The sequence below is a fragment of the Anopheles funestus genome, chromosome 3RL (genome assembly GCF_943734845.2).
Source record: "Anopheles funestus chromosome 3RL, idAnoFuneDA-416_04, whole genome shotgun sequence".
Taxonomy (NCBI): domain Eukaryota; kingdom Metazoa; phylum Arthropoda; class Insecta; order Diptera; family Culicidae; genus Anopheles; species Anopheles funestus.
In genome coordinates this window covers 61,475,653-61,489,162 of record NC_064599.1, presented here as the reverse complement: position 1 = coordinate 61,489,162, position 13,510 = coordinate 61,475,653, and the positions used below count along the sequence as shown (strand labels likewise).

Sequence of the window (13,510 nt, the reverse complement as noted above, 5' to 3'; positions counted from 1 at the left end):
GTCGACACGGAACGGCCAAAAACACCCGCCATTACCAAAGTGCGACCCGGTGCGGTCATTAACCGATCATAATCGATTATACAACCCGCATCTCGGAACCCGGGATTCGGGTAAGTGCAGTTCGGCTTTTAATGTGGTGAGTATGGTTATGTTAAGATTCGGGCTTTTTTGTTTTGTTCTTGTTGTTATGTCTTTTCATTGATTCGGATGTCTAAAACACTTTTGATGTTTTGTTTTTATGCTTGTCATTTGGGTAATTTTGCCGAAGGCTTTTTGTTAATCAATTAGGGTGTTGTTGATTTCAATATTAATATAGCATCGTGGTATTTTTCACCGAAATAATTTTATAATAAACCAAAAAAAATCAGGAATGAAAGAACTAGAATCTTGCAAATAATACGCTATAAATAAATACCTCGAATATTTTGAACATGAAATCTATTTTCAAATGGCGAGTGTGATCAACGAACGAAATTCGAAATAAACCAAATAATTCTAGCAAAAGTATTTACATACAATTTAGGAAAACATTAACAAACTGATAGTTTGACAAATAATAAAAACACAAGAACAGTTAGTAATCAGCTGAAACGTAGATATTATTAAGTTAACAGCAAAGTACTGAAAAAAGGAAGCAATAAAACATAAAAGCTCAAGAACTCCACATGCGTTAAAAAATAAAAAAAAATGAGAAAAAAGGTCATAATGAACATTATGAAATAGAATAATATTTTTCAGAACAGAAATGAATTAATATTCCCTGACGACATTAATATTTTGAATTTCTTCTCAAAGATTTGTTATTTTTTTGTTTATTATAACAATTATTGACAATTATTATAACAATTTATTTAAGATTGTTAATCAAATTGTTAATTTAAATTCAACAAGCTGCTTAAAAATACAAATTTTGCTTAGACTTGGAGAATTTTTTGAAAAAAAATTTTTTCAACAATTGATTGGTAATCATTTCATTCGGGTTGAAATGTTCCTCTTAAATTCAAAAAAACTCTTAGATCTGTTTGAAAATCTTCTCTAAACCTATCCCCAAACTAAGCTCATTGAATGCACGCATTTAACAACAACAAGCAGAAAAACAAACACTTCAGTACAAAATCAATGGTTAAAAATTTAATTTCTGATTCAGTTTTCCGTACGCAATAGCAGCGAATAAAGCTCGGTCGGTAGTTTACCGGAAACGGAAACCGGATAGAGAACCTGCACACAAATTCACCAAACTGGTCGCGCTACGATCTGAGGCTTAGCAGCACTCGTCACACTCGGTGTCTGATGTCGTCGATGGCAGAGCACCATCTCACACACTGATTGAAAATGTCATTCACATTCAACGACCTCGAACCTGCGTACCCGATTCCCGTTGTATGCACTCGAATGCATTTGCATTCGTTTGCACACGGTGTTTTATCCCTTTTAATGCGCTGCGTTTGCATTAGACCGGCACGGGTGTATTCGGCTGGATCATCAAACGATCGGTGGTTTGGGCGTGATGTTGAATGGCAGCGTGCGTTTTGTTTCATTTGAAATGGTTGGGGGGTGAAAACGCGTTCCAGATAGCTCCATTGCAAAAGGCTTATCGGGAATGTTTGTTTCATCGGGATTTAAGAAACGTTATCGTTGGTGAAATAAAACTTTTTTTTAATGGAAATTCGAAAAAATACCCCACATAAGTATTGGAAAATTTAACATTGCTGAAGATTTTTAGCAAAAATTTCCACAAGAATTTTCTCCCAAATTAACCAACAATATTCGACATGATGTTAAATGAAAGCAATATCTGTCACTCACATTCGTATCACTTTAGTGACGCGTGTGAATAAAATGGTTCTAACCTGCTTGATAAAATTTCTTTTTTAAAAAATAAAGAATGAACATGCTGTCGTTTCGGAAAATTCTTCGGTTACCCAAGATGGAAGGGTTAAAAGTTTCTGTCAAAGCTAAAATCACTAAACGGAAGCGGAGTGCATTCTTTTGTCAGCCTGATGTCTTTGTGGTGCCGCAAAGACAAAAGCGAATTGCAAAGCTCTCAAGCAGGAAGGAAAGAGATTTAAATCCTTAAATTGATGCAGAAGAAAAAAAAAGTTTAAGAAGATAACTTTTCTTTCTCCCGCATTTTTTTTAGAAAGCTTTACAATAAGTCTTTCACAATATCTACTAAAGCTTCACCCGTTTCTTAACGTACTTTCTAGACTTTTGTACACGGCAGGCAAATAAATGAATTCAGCAAAGCACACTTTAAGATGCAAACACAGCTACATCCACCCTTTCTGGGTGCTTCGTTTATGGCAGGTGCGCTTGGTAGCAAATGCTGCTTCCACGGAGCAGCAAACACATTTTAGCATAGCCCATGTTGCCATTTGGCGTTCAACTTTTTAACATTTTATTTTATTTTATTTTTTTGTGTTTGACCCTGTACTACTACTACCTTACAGTTATCCAGACACCGATCGCCATTTTGCAGACGTCCATCTTCGTGAACGTAGCGTACTGTGCGCACTCCATTAATATTCATTAAAAGCGTGCAAAGTGGGAGAAAAAAAAACTGTTTTATCCTCCCAGTCCATCACCGCGGTGCTAACGGGGTTTTTTCTTGAGGTTTTACCTTATTTTCTTCAGTTGCGATTGCCCGTGTGACGTTCTTCCTGGAAAGCCATTTTTTTCGTTTTGTTTTTGAGGCAGTAGATTTGTTTTATCTGTTTTTTCCCTTTTTGCTGGTAACAAGGAAAAGGTGTGAATTTAAAAGTTGTCAATTAAAGAGAAAAAATTAAAAATTAAATTGAATAAAGAAATAAGGTTCGTTTCCTTTGAAAAAACAAAGAACTTTAATTCAAATAAAAAAGACACGAAAACGTATTTTAACAAACGAAATAAACATGTATTACCTCAAAGAGAAAAAATGCTATTTTCAATTTCATCACTAAATATAGAATAATTTTATTATTTTACAAAACTTCCCTTGTATCTACCAATCAGCGCCAACAAACAATCGCAATCAAGCGAAGTTGAATAACGAAGAAAATTGGAAGACATTTAGATCCACGCTCAATTATGCCCGTTGCGATACAACCGAACGAAGCTGCAATTGCGTTACTGCTTCATCCATTTCGTTCTGCCCTTATCTCGCTTTTTTCTCCCCTCAAATTTGTTCACCGTTTCCTCTTATTAAACCGGTCGGTACCACTTCCGGTATGCATGAGTCGCCCTTCTGCTGTTTTGTCGATGCTCCCCCCGGATACGACACATCCCCGGTTATATATTCCCGAAAAAATAACCTGTATTGATACGAAATAAATTGAACGTCTGTTCTGGTAAAAGACATCATTATTTTGAGTTCCGCAAGCGTGAAACCCGTACGCCGCATTTCCTTCTCCCTTGCAAAACGCAGTGGATTAACGCAATCGGTTTGATGCCAGAGCCTGAACGTACCATTTTTGGGGGAGAAGGGAAAAAGGAAGGCAAAAAACCGAAGCGAAAAAGTTTTGTTGCAAATGCGTACAAATTATGCCACCTACTGTGGGGGGTAGGTGGTGGTTTTCTGGTTCTATTATTATCAGCACCGTTCGTATTTGCGTCGTACGATACACAGTCACTGCATCAAAGTCCCAAACATCCGGTGCTGGATGGAAGCGGATAAATGGATGAATCTTTTTCTGCTCCCTCCCTTCCCCAATTGATAGGCACCATGGGGGACGATTGGGTTTTTCTTTTCCTTTCCCAACTTTCCCCCCAAAAAAGGGAGTGGCCATCAAAGACGTAGGGAAGCTTGATGAAGCGAGACGAATTTGTCTTCTCAGCAGTCGTTCTTTGATCGTTTTGTGCAGAAAACTTTCCGTACGAGGGAACAAAATTGAAAAGAAATGAGGTGCAAATGTGCATGTATAGTGGTGTGATCCTTTTTACTGACAGAAGCAAGAACAGATCTTAGTTCTTTTTGTTTGCGGGAGGAAAAAAATCCAAATAAGAAACTACAAAGAATGAAAAATGAGTTCTTTTCACATGAGTATATTCATCTTTCGTCGGTTCATCAGTCATGAAGGGCATTTTGTTTGAGATTCAAAAATATAACGGGGATGGTACATTGAACAGGAAAAATACTAATAAATTGATTAATTGATTACTATCAATAAAACATGAACGTACACGAACTCATGAAAGTTTCCTTTCTATTTTATAATGAAAATTCTAATTCTATTTCAATAGAGTCTAATGCTGTGCTTATTGAATATTTTGAAAAGAGTCATTCACATGAATCTTCAGTGAAAAATCATTCAAGTCCGGAGCCGACTTTCTAAATTTTAATCAATTTTAATAAATTTGAATGAATCCTCAAAAATGCATGAATCTTTAATAGTATAATGTTGTGCTTATTGAATCTTTTCAAAAGAGTCATTCACATGAATCTTCAGTGAAGAGTCATTCAAGTCCTGAGCCGACTCTATAAATTTTAATCAATTTTCATAAATTTGAATGAATCCTCAAAAATGCATGCATCTCTAATAGTCTAATGTTGTGCTTATTAAATCTTTTGAAAAGAATCATTCATATGGATATTCAGTGAAGAGTCATTCTAGTCATGAGCCGACCCCCTAAATTTTAATCAATTTTCATAAATTCAAATAAAGCCTCAAAGATTCATGAATCCTTAATGATTCGCTGACAACAAACTTCAATTAAAAGCGCTGAACGCGGGTGGAGATTATGGTGATGGGGGACTTATTCCAAAGGTGCTGACTTAGGGTGGACGAGCAACCACATAAATAATCGGGCTGTCCCGGATTCATAATTCAATGCGGATTCAAGAATCATCAGAATAGAGCTTCAGAGTCATTCATTCATTTCAAAGATTTGTTCAGGTTCATGAATCTGAATTAGATTCACTCAACACTAATAGAGTGAAGTCCAACAATTCGGACTAGTAATTGAAAGAAAAATATCCTTCCGACATTCAAGACCAGGAAACAGTCTAGGAATGTAGAAAACAAAAAATAAAAAATGAACTAAAAATAATATAAACCAAGCTCGTACGGGTTACAGGTTGCCAATTTTTTTTGGTTTGAATGAATCGCAACCGTGCAATACTACAGCCGACCCACATCAGGTCAGCCGCACGAATCACGACATTCCCGGGTGTGCCGGAAATGTTTGGGAATGTTGGAAGCTAATACTACTAGCTTAAATACACATACACAACACAACAATAACCAAACACAAAAATGAAACCTTCGTGCAAACAGAAACGCCATCATCGCCGGTTCGCCCCGGGGGGAGGTCGGAAGGAAACGCGAACCAAAGCCAACCAAGTAAAGTGGTTTTAGCAATTGGTACACAAGCTACATTTGTTTTCCTTTTTTTGTGAGCTTTTTTTTTTGTTTCTTTTTGTTCCTCACCGTGGACATTTCGAATTTTCATTGCAATTACTTTGAAGCCATAATAGCAACAACAACAAGAAAAAAAGCATACCTTCCTCTAGTCTAACCACCCCCGCTCATTGTGTTTTTTTTTTATTTACTGAACGAATTAAAACAATCATCTCGCGTGATTTGGCTAAATTTGTTACATTTGCATGAACGGTTGTTGCTAGTGGCGTACTTTACCGGTTAGGAAAAGCGGTACCAAGCGTTCGACTTGTTGGTTTCCCGTAAGGTAAAGCGTATTTTCCTAGACACACATACACCCACAAAAACGCAGAACAACCGTTTGGCCCAGACTTGGCACGAAAGTAGGATGGGAACAAAATATATGAATATTAAATTGCTTTGTTAAAGCTCTCCACATCCGGTGGCGGAGAGTGATCAAACGAATGAACGCGCTGACCATTGCTCATTATGGTGGTAGAAGCTGAAGTCGTTGTCCTTTGGAAAGGATGTTTGACTAATGAAATGGAAAGAACTATGCTTTTACCCAACAGAAAAAGAAACTTTCATAAGTTATTCATGAAGTGTGAAACTTAAACATATTTTAATTGTTTTTTTTTTATTAAATTATTTTTTTTTATTAAATTATTTAAAATCTTTACTTCTACCGTTTATCGCAACATATTTTTAAAATTCCCTTTTCAGTAAAATATATAAAAATGTAAATAAAATTAAAAAAAATAATACTATGAAACTAGTTACTTAAATTGAGTTTAGATATATTAATATTTTCATAAATAAAACAGAACCAAATTTTGAAAATACATCTACAGTATCAGTGATTTCTACCCGAAGTAGAAATTGGAAGAGAGCCTCACAAGCTGTCAGGAAATAATTTCAAGTTAATATATCTCCTCTTGACATCCTCATTATTTTCACCGAACACAGGATGGCAGAAAGGGCTTAACGTTACCGTCCGATTGAGTACGCGAACCTTAACGTTACACGTGAAAGTCGTAGAACCATGGTAGAGAAGATGTACAAGGACACCGGAAAACCGGAAAACCCCAAAAACCGTCTAGTGTCCCTATTCAAAGTGTACACCAGCCAAACCGGCACTTTAGCAAATGGTAGTGGCAAGAAAAATCATTTCACTCACACTCCATCCCCCCACCAGTACACACACATACGGTGCGCAGAAGAGAAATGGGAAATAAATTACAATGAAGTGATCCATAACGGGCTGGAACTTGGACGGGTGTCTCTGGGGGTATGGTAAAGTTTCCCAGGGAAAACAGAAGGGCCAAAAAGCATACACATTCACATGGTATGGTTTCCGGTCACTTCGGTACACGTGCCCTGTTATTGTCCGCTAACGGGTCGGAACACCTTCTCCATAAGGTTTGGATCCTGCTGGGAGCTGGACGTCATCTGTCGCGCACCTATTGCCCAAAATAAAGGAAGGACCCCCGTCGGGCAGGATCCGGCATCCACATGCAATCGTTCCATCATCGGTTTGCTGATGATAATTTAGCATTCGAATTTATATTACCCAAGAATTGTAGTAACTTAGCATAAAGCTTCAAACATTCCAGAATTCCTCAGGATATTCAGTTGAAATATTTCGTTCGTTTATCAATATAATCTAGTATAATAATTGAACATTACAATTACTTCTATTCTCTTTTAATAAATCATGTTATCTCTTTTCAATTATTCCATGTTTCGGTGGACACTTACACGTGTTCGATTAGAAGTGTCCCTGAATATCCACACCACGCAAAATGTAAAATGTACCAAAAGCAGTAAAACTTCAAAGTTCACCATCGTCCCACGTTGAAAATCCCCAATCGACACCGTGATTCATGCCAATTCCGGGCCCATGAATCTCACCGACAGTGGTACCAGCGACACAAATCAAGGATGACATCGAATGCTTAAGGTCATTAAGTGGAACGTCTGCCCTCTGGGCCACGGCCGTCACTTCGCAGTGTGTATCTAATAGCATGACATCACACCCGGGCTTATTGGACCCCGGCTGATGCTTCTTCCGTTTCTGCTGCTCGCCTTCGTACGGAACAGACGAAAAGATTGCCCCGTGATGGCAAAAGATAAAGAATGTCTCCCTTGATATGGGCGGCCAGTCGACTCCTTCGAGCGGGCTTTCCAACATTCCATCGCCACAGCCGATGATGGCGATCGGCTGTACAGGACGTGGCAGGGCTAAAGTATCATGTTAAAGTAACGTGGAACAAAAACCCGAACCAGAAACAACACATAGACAAAAAAAAAACACTCACATTCTAACATTTATAAAATGGTGAACGATGGCAAACTGTATGAAGTGTCGATGTGTTTCCCGTATACTCTCGATACTGAAGATTGGTGCGGACAAGAGCGAAAAGCAAACGCTGTCCAATTGCGCCTTTGCATGATCCTCTGCCCAACCTCTGGCCAGCTACGGTTGTTGTTATTAATGACCCGTCTATGTAAATATTTCGCTACTCTAAGCGAGGATTTCCCCACATTCCATGCGTGGCTCGGTGACGGGATGGTTGGTCTTTTTTTTGTTTTACCCATCGCTCAACGGTTAGTAGCTCTCGCGCTTTTTTTCTCCCCATTCTATTGACATCAGTCGTTTCTGTTTCGTTACTTTGTGTGTCAATTCTTTTTTTCTAACACTCACAGCTTCTTTTCAACATCACGTTCTACTATGCTGTGTATTTTTTTTGCTTCTTCTTCTATATTTTACTCAACCATTTAAGCATTTCCCTACTCATTTCAGTGACACCACTACGAGGGATTTTCCATTACGGGGCTGTAGTAACAGAAAAAAATGGAATGCTCACACAAAACGCTACAAGATAAAACAGAACCAGAAGCAGTGCCACTTGCTGGTGCTGCAACCAAAGTATAACCACCGCACACAGGACGCTTGGTCGGAAACAGGGAATGTCGATTTTTCTGACACAACTGACAGGACCTTAACCTTCGCGCGTCGAACCACGGCCACTCTGCACCATGGCTTCGAGTGGCGACCCGTCTATGGGGAACGGCTTGGAAAATATTTGGATACTTGATGAGAAAGTGCTTTGATTTTGAGACAAATTACGGCAAATGTTTCATGCTTTTCTGGTTGTTCTTTTTTCGCCTTTTTGCCTGGTGAAATTTTTTTTCTCGCCTGTCAAAGTGGTCTTAAGTTAATCTTTTTTTTCTCTCTCTCTTTTTGCTAGCATACTTCATTCTCGTTTTGCTTGTACTACCCATTAAGGATTGGTTAGATTTTGCCTAGTGTGTTGGAATTTCCTTTTCTTGCGCTGTATGGAAGAATACTTTGATCCTTTCGTTCTAGGTTGACCTTTAACCGATGCCGATGAAGTGACGATCGTGTAGAACAAAACAGACCGCCAGGAATGAGTAAGTTGCTATCGTGTTGATAGTAGCCATTTTTTTCCTTTCTAACACACCGGTTATATGTTCCTTTTCAGTAATGGTGTATTGAAACCTTTTAGGTGCTGAATTTTTGGATGGTGTTGCAGGCAAAAAAAAACTCCTTTATTAAACATTCAACACATGATGGTGACATGGAACCGGTCCAGTTGTCAAAACGGCACGATATCATTTTTAATTTTGTAAATCAATATTTAAATTCCCGCATTCGCTGCTGCGTCCGGTTTGGTAGGAAAATGACGGAAAAGAGGTGTAAAAAACAAATGTGCCTACAGCATATGGTGCATATGGAAAAATGTATCTTTTTCCCTCGGTGTTTGGCACAGCTTGGCCGAAACGGAAAGCATAAATCATTGACAGCATAATTCGTTGCTCACAACCCGATCATTTGTATTGTGCGACGTTTTATATTTTTAATATGAAGTACTTTTTTTTATTTTCAAGCAATCATTCACGTTTTCAATGAAAGTTAATTTTGCATTTTCTCCTAAAAAAAATTTATACGTTTTTTCTTACTATTTCATCCAAGAAATGAGTTTATGTATTTTAAGATTGACAGCATAAATCTTATGGGTAGATTCATTATTAATACTTTTGTGAACAGTCAATAAAAAGAGGAGAAAAATTTAATCAAGAACCTTTCAACAATCTCAAAATATAGAAAAAAAATATAAAAGGATTCTTGTGCCTTCAATACTCATGATTTGCTTTATTTCAAGATCCGTTAATCGAATGGTTTATTTGAGGATTTTCCAGTTCAAGCAATACTGTTGTAAATCTAATTTTTTTTTTGGGTCCAACTCCTATATTTTTAATCATTGGTTGTAAATCAAATTTAAGAGTTGTAAATCAAGTTAAACATGTAGAGATCTATGCCAATTCCTGGCTAATTTTGAATCACAAGAGATTCAAGATTTTTTAAGAATCCATGCCATTTAGAATAAGAATGGCATGAATCTTCATGAAAGAAATTCAGATTCATAAATTGTGTTATATCTTGAGTCAAATAAAATTTTCAATTAACTTAGCTACAGGTTGTTGACTTTTTGCTCTCAAATATCTTTAATGGGTTATTTCTTTTTTTTTTCAATGTGTTGCAAGTTATTAACACTAGAATTACCAAGCGTTTAAAGCGTTTTTCGTTCGTGGTTAATTTTTAAACAATTTCGAAGGATTGGAGTTTATTTTATTGTTTATTCCAGATCGTTCTATAAAATATATACATATGTAAAATTAATGTTTCAATTACCTTAGGATTGTTTAAGCAATAAAAATAATGTTAGGAAAATGAAGCGTTCCAGTCAAAATGACGGTAGTTCTAGAGTTAAAGAAGGTTATAATTCCGACTTTGATTTTTTATTTGTAGTTCATATGATTTTTTTATATGTTTATATGATAAATTAAGTTTTTTTTTAATTGGCCTACCTTCTATTGAAATATTGAATAAATTATTGTATTTTATGAAAATTTTGATTTGAAAAATGTCAATAAAAATCAATTTCACTGCATTGTTTCAAAAAATGTTTACCCCACCTAATACTAAATGCAAATACAAATATTTGATTAAAGATTTACTTTCACCAAGCGCTTGCATAATAAAGTAATCAAAGCGGCTGCGACTGTTGTTCACAAAATTACTATTTATCGCCCAGTTCGTACTAAAGCATATTTACCGATCAGAAGGCACTTATTTCATAATTCACAAGTTTTACAAGTGTTAATTTACGAAACGCACAGCAAAACCCTTCTAACTGGGGGGAGGTGCGATGTTAGTTTTCGTTCACAAGCATGGATCGATCCGATACTCTTCCTCCGAACCGAACTTGGTGCATTCGTGTAGCGTCAATAAAGCAACATTGAGCCAACACACACACAGTCCGTGCGGGTTTGGCGAGAATATGTTACCGTTTTCCCTTTGCTGACTGGTTGCAGATTGCATGAGTCAAACGCATAATGATAAGCATCGGCGTTCGTGCAATGCTGGAGTAGTGAACCATGATTTATTGAGGTAATCGGAGTAGTTTCCTGCTTTTGCAGTCCATTTTTTTTATATTGGGGAAATAAGTGAAGGATATTCCTGAAGTATTGTGCATAGTTTTATGGCAATAAAAATTAAACAAACAGTTTTGCTTTAATAAAATTATCTTATTGTAAGTTGTGCAGCGTGTTACAGCTGCTTTAAATAAAATAAAATAAATTAAAATTCCACCAATTACCCAAGCACATCGCATAATGGCTTCTAATGAAATAGCATATAACGATGCAAACCTAACCTCCATAAGCCAAATCTTTAATGCCCCAAGATAAGTAGCTTCAATCGATTGTACCGTGCACAAGGGTGTTACAAAACAAGTACCGATGTAATTGTTCGGATCTCCTCAGATGGTTTCCACAATACCTTGGAAAACCGCAACCACGCTCGGAAGAAAAATCCCTTCTGGCAATGAATCTGTAATCATCAGTCCGCACGTCCTCCTTCCTTGGAAAACCTTCACCGCAGCGTTCCTGCTCTTTGTTACAAATATCACAACAAAAAACACAGAACCACTTCGTCCACCTGCATCGCTGTTACCATCGAGAATGTGAATCATTTGTGGATGCATGGAGTGCAGCATGAGGGTTGCGAGGGGTGCATTGCAGGTTTTTTTTCCGGCAGTATGAACTTTCCACAAAACCCGCAACCAGAATGATCGTTCGCTGCAAAAAGCTGGCAAAATGCATCGGACGTTTTTCGGGTAGCAAAGCGGCAAAAGCAGCACCCGGTGGTGGTGGTGGTCGCTGGAAACAATTCGATTGCTCGTAAACTTATTCGCTTGGAAATGTTTGATAGAAATGTTACAGTTGTTATTTGTTCGCCGCAGGGCTTTTTTGCATTTGCGCATCGCGTTCCCGTTGCACGTGTAGCGGTTATCTCGTAGTGCCCTTTTCTCTGTTGTATGTTTCATTTTTTTTTTTCGTAGTTGTTGTTGCTGCTAGAGCCCTCCTGTTGTCTTCTTTATTTTTGCCTTTGCCCTGACCAACCGTAGTCACGGTAATGGTGCTGCACGGATTGTGGTTGTAACGAGTTGGGTTAGGTTTTTGGTACGAAAAGGGTATCCAGGATGATGGGGTGGAAGTGATTTGTATGATAGTTTTCACACCTGCAAACATAACGATGTACAACGTGGTACATAGGTCCGGGAGGATTTTCACTCGTATCCTTTCGCCATGTGTACGGCAGCTATGATTGAGCAGCATTTCATAACGGTAGCAAATGCAAAAACGACGAGTTAAAATCGGGATTTTTGAAGGCAATGTGTGAATAATTGAAGTACGGTGGATATGATCGATGATAATGTGGTTTTTGAGCTGGTTTTTTTTATGTGAAGCTTTCTCGCTGGGAATGAGTCAAAGGTGATGGTTTAATCTTTAAACGGATTTTTAAAAGTAATTATACGAAGATTAATTTTAAAGTTGCTATTGAGGATAAATAAAAATCCTCCAGGCAGCTTTAATAATGTGTTTACAGAAAAATAATCCTACCTAGTGGATAACGAAGTGTATTTTGGTCCCAAGATGGAATGTTGTTTATTTTTATTTTTTTTTGTTCGGTTAGAGCAGCCTGGCCGTATCAAGATACTGCTTAGTTTTAATTCCAATAAATATTCTAATAATATTTCTAATAATAATTTATTCTAATTAATAATTTATCAATTATTCTAATAATATTAAAGCAAAATATGATAAAGAACAAGTATCGCAAAACTGTTAGTCGAAGCATAAAGAATTTTTATTGCATATTTATGTATTCATAATTCCCGAATATTATTTTCAGGTGTACTGTCGGCCTCAAAGAGCTGAAGTGCCTAAAACTTTCAAAAGACATTTCCTCCTTGTACTTTGCCTTATTTCGGGGATACTGAGTTGAAATATTTATTATTATTTGAATATTTTTTCAAACGAGCTAAGATTCTTTTAATTTCTTTATTTCGTATATTTCGATATGTGAATTACAGGATTTCTCAAGAGGTGCAAAGACGCGGGTTAAAGGATTGGACAGCACCCAGTAGGGGAAGACCTCAACCCACTGAGGTACGTCGTATAGATATCAATTGAGGAGTAACTACATTCGCAAAAATTGGAAATAAAAATGGACCATGATTAAACACGGAGAAATGAATAAAAGGAAGAATTACTGTTCAGACCATAAAAACCATTACCTCAGTATGAAACACTCAATTACACCGACGACTAACAAGACATTACGACGGGGCACATTTTGATAGTTTTATTCCCTGGCATCGATTTAAGGTATATCAAGAATAATGACGACATACATTCCGCTTCCCCCATCCACAGGAAGAAACCATTTTGCTGTCGTAAACATAAATCACTGCATTTTATAACTGCTTTCCCGTACGGTGAAAAAACATTCACTACCGAACTCCTGCCTGGAATGTTAACGTATATCCTTTTGATAATTTCACCAAATCCAACGGCTTGACTCCTGCTGTTCGGTCTGTCAATCAAGCGGAAACTAGCGGCATACTCATGAGGCCCGGTGGTTCAATGAATAAACGGGACTTATCGTTTTGGGGTACACAGGATGGTGAAGACATGTTTAACATTTCCCTTCGATTTCTATTTAGGCGACCGTTAAGCGTCTAAAGAGGGATGGGAAAGGATTACACCGGTCACTCGGTGAAAAG

The 13,510-nt window shown here is 37.4% G+C and overlaps 1 protein-coding gene across 11 annotated transcripts in view; it reads right to left on the bottom strand.

The window, feature by feature from the left end:
- The window catches only part of LOC125768032 (teneurin-m), a 616,010-nt gene that overhangs the window by 416,314 nt on the left and 186,186 nt on the right, over positions 1 to 13,510 (bottom strand). The gene's annotated exons all lie outside the window — the stretch shown is intronic.